The sequence below is a fragment of the Ranitomeya variabilis genome, unplaced genomic scaffold (assembly GCF_051348905.1).
Source record: "Ranitomeya variabilis isolate aRanVar5 unplaced genomic scaffold, aRanVar5.hap1 Scaffold_292, whole genome shotgun sequence".
Classification (NCBI taxonomy): Eukaryota; Metazoa; Chordata; class Amphibia; order Anura; family Dendrobatidae; genus Ranitomeya; species Ranitomeya variabilis.
Genome location: NW_027508039.1, coordinates 79,160 through 88,045, shown reverse-complemented (window position 1 = coordinate 88,045; position 8,886 = coordinate 79,160). Strand labels below are relative to the sequence as shown.

At 34.2% G+C, this 8,886-nt stretch overlaps 2 non-coding genes across 2 annotated transcripts; both read left to right on the top strand.

The window, feature by feature from the left end:
• Positions 1 to 7,086: 7,086 nt before the first annotated feature.
• Positions 7,087 to 7,168, top strand: TRNAL-UAG (transfer RNA leucine (anticodon UAG)). Its single transcript has one exon. It is a non-coding gene; the product is annotated as a tRNA-Leu (tRNA).
• A 1,268-nt stretch (positions 7,169 to 8,436) lies between these two features.
• Positions 8,437 to 8,518, top strand: TRNAL-UAG (transfer RNA leucine (anticodon UAG)). Its single transcript has one exon. It is a non-coding gene; the product is annotated as a tRNA-Leu (tRNA).
• Positions 8,519 to 8,886: the final 368 nt, after the last annotated feature.

Here is an 8,886-nt window from a genome sequence, read left to right as displayed (position 1 = left end):
GTTCTTTTAAACCTTTTTATCTCATTCTTATAATTATGCTAACATGCAAAATTAGCATATGCTTTAATCTCACTGCTGCCAGTATAATGAGATCTTGAAATGTTTTTGTACTTATTCTTATGATTTTGCTAGCATGCAAATTAGCATGTGATATAATCTTCTTTTGTATTTGTATGATTTAGCAGTTTTCAGTTAAGATAAAGACCGTTGATAGAATCTTTGTTTTTGCCTAATGTTTAGAGACATGCCCATTTTCCAAAATGTACTAATTTTAAATGTTGTCAAATGTACTTCACTTACTCTAAGGAAGATTAATTAATCATGCTGTTTAAGGTAGCATGGCCGAGTGATCTAAGGCGCTGGATTTAGGCTCCAGTCTCTTTGGAAGCGTGGGTTCAAACCCCACTGCTGCCAACATATTGAGGTTTTGAAAACCTTTACAGCTTATATTTATGATTTTGCTAGCAGAAAAATTAGCATATTTTTGTATGAGTGCGTGCTTTGCTTTTTTGGAAAAGACAAAAGATAGAATCATTGCTTTTTCCTTTTTGTTTAGAGACCTATCCATTTTCCACAATGCACAAGTTTAAAATGTAGTCAGATACACTAAACTTACTCTAAGGAAGCTCTTTTAATGATCCATTAGGTAGCATGGCCGAGCGGTCTAAGGCGCTGGGTTAAGGCTCCAGTCTCTTCGGAGGTGTGGGTTCAAATCCCACTGCTGCCAGTATTATGAGGTTTTGAGAACCCTTTGATCTAATTCTGAGTATTTTGTATTTCCATGAGTGTGTGCATTTCTGTTTTGGAAAAGACAGTTGAAAGAATCATTGATTGTTCCTATTGTTTAGAGACTTACCTAAATTTTAACAGACTTGTGGGTTCAAATGCCACTAGTATGAGTTCTTTTAAACCTTTTTATCTCATTCTTATAATTATGCTAACATGCAAAATTAGCATATGCTTTAAACCCACTGCTGCCAGTATTATGAGATCTTAAAATGTTTTTGTACTTATTCTTATGATTTTGCTAGCATGCAAATTAGCATGTGATTTAATCTTCTTTTGTATTTGCATGATTTTGCAGTTTTCAGTTAAGATAAAGACTGTTGAAAGAATCCTTGCATTTTTCTAATGTTTAGAGACATGCCCATTCAAATCCCACTGCTGCCATTATTATGAGGTTTTGAGAACCCTTTGATCTAATTCTTATGGTTTTGTACTTTCATGAGTGTGTTAATTTCTGTTTAGGAAAAGACAGTTGAAAGAATCATTGATTTTTCCTATTGTTAAGAGACTTACCCATATTCCAACAGACTTGTGAGTTCAAATCCCACTGCTGCCACTAGTATGAGTTCTTTTAAACCTTTTTATCTAATTCTTATAATTATGCTAACATGCAAAATTAGCATATGCTTTAATCTCACTGCTGCCAGTATTATGAGATCTTGAAATGTTTTTGTACTTATTCTTATGATTTTGCTAGCATGCAAATTAGCATGTGATATAGTCTTCTTTTGTATTTGTATGATTTAGCAGTTTTCAGTTAAGATAAAGACCGTTGATAGAATCTTTGTTTTTGCCTAATGTTTAGAGACATGCCCATTTTCCAAAATGTACTAATTTTAAATGTTGTCAAATGTACTTCACTTTCTCTAAGGAAGCTTAATTAATCATGCTGTTTAAGGTAGCATGACCGAGTAGTCTAAGGCGCTGGATTTAGGCTCCAGTCTCTTTGGAGGCGTGGGTTCAAATCCCACTGCTGCCAACATCTTGAGGTTTTGAAAACCTTTTCAGCTTATATTTATGATTTTGCTAATAGAAAAATTAGCATATTTTTGTATGAGTGCGTGCTTTGCTTTTTTGGAAAAGACAAAAGATAGAATCATTGCTTTTTCCTTTTTGTTTAGAGACCTATCCATTTTCCACAATGCACAAGTTTAAAATGTAGTCAGATACACTAAACTTACTCTAAGGAAGCTCTTTCAATGATGCATTAGGTAGCATGGCCGAGCGGTCTAAGGCGCTGGATTAAGGCTCCAGTCTCTTCGGAGGTGTGGGTTCAAATCCCACTGCCGCCAGGATTATGAGGTTTTGAGAACCCTTTGATCTAATTCTGAGTAGTTTGTATTTCCATGAGTGTGTGCATTTCTGTTTCGGAAAAGACAGTTGAAAGAATCATTGATTGTTCCTATTGTTTAGAGACTTACCTAAATTTTAACAGACTTGTGGGTTCAAATGCCACTAGTATGAGTTCTTTTAAACCTTTTTATCTTATTCTTATAATTATGCTAACATGCAAAATTAGCATATGCTTTAAACCCACTGCTGCCAGTATTATGAGATCTTGAAATGTTTTTGTACTTATTCTTATGATTTTGCTAGCATGCAAATTAGCATGTGATTTAATCTTCTTTTGTATTTGCATGATTTTGCAGTTTTCAGTTAAGATAAAGACTGTTGATAGAATCCTTGCTTTTTCTAATGTTTAGAGACATGCCCATTCAAATCCCACTGCTGCCATTATTATGAGGTTTTGAGAACCCTTTGATCTAATTCTTATGGTTTTGTACTTTCATGAGTGTGTTAATTTCTGTTTAGGAAAAGACAGTTGAAAGAATCATTGATTTTTCCTATTGTTAAGAGACTTACCCATATTCCAATAGACTTGTGAGTTCAAATCCCACTGCTGCCACTAGTATGAGTTCTTTTAAACCTTTTTATCTCATTCTTATAATTATGCTAACATGCAAAATTAGCATATGCTTTAATCTCACTGCTGCCAGTATAATGAGATCTTGAAATGTTTTTGTACTTATTCTTATGATTTTGCTAGCATGCAAATTAGCATGTGATATAATCTTCTTTTGTATTTGTATGATTTAGCAGTTTTCAGTTAAGATAAAGACCGTTGATAGAATCTTTGTTTTTGCCTAATGTTTAGAGACATGCCCATTTTCCAAAATGTACTAATTTTAAATGTTGTCAAATGTACTTCACTTACTCTAAGGAAGCTTAATTAATCATGCTGTTTAAGGTAGCATGGCCGAGTGATCTAAGGCGCTGGATTTAGGCTCCAGTCTCTTTGGAAGCGTGGGTTCAAATCCCACTGCTGCCAACATATTGAGGTTTTGAAAACCTTTACAGCTTATATTTATGATTTTGCTAGCAGAAAAATTAGCATATTTTTGTATGAGTGCGTGCTTTGCTTTTTTGGAAAAGACAAAAGATAGAATCATTGCTTTTTCCTTTTTGTTTAGAGACCTATCCATTTTCCACAATGCACAAGTTTAAAATGTAGTCAGATACACTAAACTTACTCTAAGGAAGCTCTTTTAATGATCCATTAGGTAGCATGGCCGAGCGGTCTAAGGCGCTGGGTTAAGGCTCCAGTCTCTTCGGAGGTGTGGGTTCAAATCCCACTGCTGCCAGTATTATGAGGTTTTGAGAACCCTTTGATCTAATTCTGAGTATTTTGTATTTCCATGAGTGTGTGCATTTCTGTTTTGGAAAAGACAGTTGAAAGAATCATTGATTGTTCCTATTGTTTAGAGACTTACCTAAATTTTAACAGACTTGTGGGTTCAAATGCCACTAGTATGAGTTCTTTTAAACCTTTTTATCTCATTCTTATAATTATGCTAACATGCAAAATTAGCATATGCTTTAAACCCACTGCTGCCAGTATTATGAGATCTTAAAATGTTTTTGTACTTATTCTTATGATTTTGCTAGCATGCAAATTAGCATGTGATTTAATCTTCTTTTGTATTTGCATGATTTTGCAGTTTTCAGTTAAGATAAAGACTGTTGAAAGAATCCTTGCATTTTTCTAATGTTTAGAGACATGCCCATTCAAATCCCACTGCTGCCATTATTATGAGGTTTTGAGAACCCTTTGATCTAATTCTTATGGTTTTGTACTTTCATGAGTGTGTTAATTTCTGTTTAGGAAAAGACAGTTGAAAGAATCATTGATTTTTCCTATTGTTAAGAGACTTACCCATATTCCAACAGACTTGTGAGTTCAAATCCCACTGCTGCCACTAGTATGAGTTCTTTTAAACCTTTTTATCTAATTCTTATAATTATGCTAACATGCAAAATTAGCATATGCTTTAATCTCACTGCTGCCAGTATTATGAGATCTTGAAATGTTTTTGTACTTATTCTTATGATTTTGCTAGCATGCAAATTAGCATGTGATATAGTCTTCTTTTGTATTTGTATGATTTAGCAGTTTTCAGTTAAGATAAAGACCGTTGATAGAATCTTTGTTTTTGCCTAATGTTTAGAGACATGCCCATTTTCCAAAATGTACTAATTTTAAATGTTGTCAAATGTACTTCACTTTCTCTAAGGAAGCTTAATTAATCATGCTGTTTAAGGTAGCATGACCGAGTAGTCTAAGGCGCTGGATTTAGGCTCCAGTCTCTTTGGAGGCGTGGGTTCAAATCCCACTGCTGCCAACATCTTGAGGTTTTGAAAACCTTTTCAGCTTATATTTATGATTTTGCTAATAGAAAAATTAGCATATTTTTGTATGAGTGCGTGCTTTGCTTTTTTGGAAAAGACAAAAGATAGAATCATTGCTTTTTCCTTTTTGTTTAGAGACCTATCCATTTTCCACAATGCACAAGTTTAAAATGTAGTCAGATACACTAAACTTACTCTAAGGAAGCTCTTTCAATGATGCATTAGGTAGCATGGCCGAGCGGTCTAAGGCGCTGGATTAAGGCTCCAGTCTCTTCGGAGGTGTGGGTTCAAATCCCACTGCCGCCAGGATTATGAGGTTTTGAGAACCCTTTGATCTAATTCTGAGTAGTTTGTATTTCCATGAGTGTGTGCATTTCTGTTTCGGAAAAGACAGTTGAAAGAATCATTGATTGTTCCTATTGTTTAGAGACTTACCTAAATTTTAACAGACTTGTGGGTTCAAATGCCACTAGTATGAGTTCTTTTAAACCTTTTTATCTTATTCTTATAATTATGCTAACATGCAAAATTAGCATATGCTTTAAACCCACTGCTGCCAGTATTATGAGATCTTGAAATGTTTTTGTACTTATTCTTATGATTTTGCTAACATGCAAATTAGCATGTGATTTAATCTTCTTTTGTATTTGCATGATTTTGCAGTTTTCAGTTCAGATAAAGACTGTTGATAGAATCCTTGCTTTTTTCTAATGTTTAGAGACATGCCCATTCAAATCCCACTGCTGCCATTATTATGAGGTTTTGAGAACCCTTTGATCTAATTCTTATGATTTTGTATTTTCATGAGTGTGTTAATTTCTGTTTAGGAAAAGACAGTTGAAAGAATCTTTGATTTTTCCTATTGTTAAGAGACTTACCCATATTCCAACAGACTTGTGAGTTCAAATCCCACTGCTGCCACTAGTATGAGTTCTTTTAAACCTTTTTATCTCATTCTTATAATTATGCTAACATGCAAAATTAGCATATGCTTTAATCTCACTGCTGCCAGTATTATGAGATCTTGAAATGTTTTTGTACTTATTCTTATGATTTTGCTAGCATGCAAATTAGCATGTGATATAATCTTCTTTTGTATTTGTATGATTTAGCAGTTTTCAGTTAAGATAAAGACCGTTGATAGAATCTTTGTTTTTGCCTAATGTTTAGAGACATGCCCATTTTCCAAAATGTACTAATTTTAAATGTTGTCAAATGTACTTCACTTTCTCTAAGGAAGCTTAATTAACCATACTGTTTAAGGTAGCATGGCCGAGTGGTCTAAGGCGCTGGATTTAGGCTCTAGTCTCTTTGGAGGCGTGGGTTCAAATCCCACTGCTGCCAACATATTGAGGTTTTGAAAACCTTTTCAGCTTATATTTATGATTTTGCTAATAGAAAAATTAGCATATTTTTGTATGAGTGCGTGCTTTGCTTTTTTGGAAAAGACAAAAGATAGAATCATTGCTTTTTCCTTTTTGTTTAGAGACCTATCCATTTTCCACAATGCACAAGTTTAAAATGTAGTCAGATACACTAAACTTACTCTAAGGAAGCTCTTTGAATGATGCATTAGGTAGCATGGCCGAGCGGTCTAAGGCGCTGGATTAAGGCTCCAGTCTCTTCGGAGGCGTGGGTTCAAATCCCACTGCTGCCAGTATTATGAGGTTTTGAGAACCCTTTGATCTAATTCTGAGTATTTTGTATTTCCATGAGTGTGTGCATTTCTGTTTTGGAAAAGACAGTTGAAAGAATCATTGATTGTTCCTATTGTTTAGAGACTTACCTAAATTTTAACAGACTTGTGGGTTCAAATGCCACTAGTATGAGTTCTTTTAAACCTTTTTATCTTATTCTTATAATTATGCTAACATGCAAAATTAGCATATGCTTTAAACCCACTGCTGCCAGTATTATGAGATCTTGAAATGTTTTTGTACTTATTCTTATGATTTTGCTAACATGCAAATTAGCATGTGATTTAATCTTCTTTTGTATTTGCATGATTTTGCAGTTTTCAGTTCAGATAAAGACTGTTGATAGAATCCTTGCTTTTTTCTAATGTTTAGAGACATGCCCATTCAAATCCCACTGCTGCCATTATTATGAGGTTTTGAGAACCCTTTGATCTAATTCTTATGATTTTGTATTTTCATGAGTGTGTTAATTTCTGTTTAGGAAAAGACAGTTGAAAGAATCTTTGATTTTTCCTATTGTTAAGAGACTTACCCATATTCCAACAGACTTGTGAGTTCAAATCCCACTGCTGCCACTAGTATGAGTTCTTTTAAACCTTTTTATCTCATTCTTATAATTATGCTAACATGCAAAATTAGCATATGCTTTAATCTCACTGCTGCCAGTATAATGAGATCTTGAAATGTTTTTGTACTTATTCTTATGATTTTGCTAGCATGCAAATTAGCATGTGATATAATCTTCTTTTGTATTTGTATGATTTAGCAGTTTTCAGTTAAGATAAAGACCGTTGATAGAATCTTTGTTTTTGCCTAATGTTTAGAGACATGCCCATTTTCCAAAATGTACTAATTTTAAATGTTGTCAAATGTACTTCACTTTCTCTAAGGAAGCTTAATTAACCATACTGTTTAAGGTAGCATGGCCGAGTGGTCTAAGGCGCTGGATTTAGGCTCCAGTCTCTTTGGAGGCGTGGGTTCAAATCCCACTGCTGCCAACATATTGAGGTTTTGAAAACCTTTTCAGCTTATATTTATGATTTTGCTAATAGAAAAATTAGCATATTTTTGTATGAGTGCGTGCTTTGCTTTTTTGGAAAAGACAAAAGATAGAATCATTGCTTTTTCCTTTTTGTTTAGAGACTATCCATTTTCCACAATGCACAAGTTTAAAATGTAGTCAGATACACTAAACTTACTCTAAGGAAGCTCTTTTAATGACGCATTAGGTAGCATGGCTGAGCGGTCTAAGGCGCTGGATTAAGGCTCCAGTCTCTTCGGAGGCGTGGGTTCAAATCCCACTGCTGCCAGTATTATGAGGTTTTGAGAACCCTTTGATCTAATTCTGAGTATTTTGTATTTCCATGAGTGTGTGCATTTCTGTTTTGGAAAAGACAGTTGAAAGAATCATTGATTGTTCCTATTGTTTAGAGACTTACCTAAATTTTAACAGACTTGTGGGTTCAAATGCCACTAGTATGAGTTCTTTTAAACCTTTTTATCTTATTCTTATAATTATGCTAACATGCAAAATTAGCGTATGCTTTAAACCCACTGCTGCCAGTATTATGAGATCTTGAAATGTTTTTGTACTTATTCTTATGATTTTGCTAACATGCAAATTAGCATGTGATTTAATCTTCTTTTGTATTTGCATGATTTTCCAGTTTTCAGTTCAGATAAAGACTGTTGAAAGAATCCTTGCTTTTTTCTAATGTTTAGAGACATGCCCATTCAAATCCCACTGCTGCCATTATTATGAGGTTTTGAGAACCCTTTGATCTAATTCTTATGATTTTGTATTTTCATGAGTGTGTTAATTTCTGTTTAGGAAGAGACAGTTGAAAGAATCTTTGATTTTTCCTATTGTTAAGAGACTTTCCCATATTCCAACAGACTTGTGAGTTCAAATCCCACTGCTGCCACTAGTATGAGTTCTTTTAAACCTTTTTATCTCATTCTTATAATTATGCTAACATGCAAAATTAGCATATGCTTTAATCTCACTGCTGCCAGTATAATGAGATCTTGAAATGTTTTTGTACTTATTCTTATGATTTTGCTAGCATGCAAATTAGCATGTGATATAATCTTCTTTTGTATTTGTATGATTTAGCAGTTTTCAGTTAAGATAAAGACCGTTGATAGAATCTTTGTTTTTGCCTAATGTTTAGAGACATGCCCATTTTCCAAAATGTACTAATTTTAAATGTTGTCAAATGTACTTCACTTTCTCTAAGGAAGCTTAATTAACCATACTGTTTAAGGTAGCATGGCCGAGTGGTCTAAGGCGCTGGATTTAGGCTCCAGTCTCTTTGGAGGCGTGGGTTCAAATCCCACTGCTGCCAACATATTGAGGTTTTGAAAACCTTTTCAGCTTATATTTATGATTTTGCTAATAGAAAAATTAGCATATTTTTGTATGAGTGCGTGCTTTGCTTTTTTGGAAAAGACAAAAGATAGAATCATTGCTTTTTCCTTTTTGTTTAGAGACCTATCCATTTTCCACAATGCACAAGTTTAAAATGTAGTCAGATACACTAAACTTACTCTAAGGAAGCTCTTTTAATGATGCATTAGGTAGCATGGCCGAGCGGTGTAAGGCGCTGGATTAAGGCTCCAGTCTCTTTGGTGGCGTGGGTTCAAATCCCACTGCTGCCAGTATTATGAGGTTTTGAGAACCCTTTGATCTAATTCTGAGTATTTTGTATTTCCA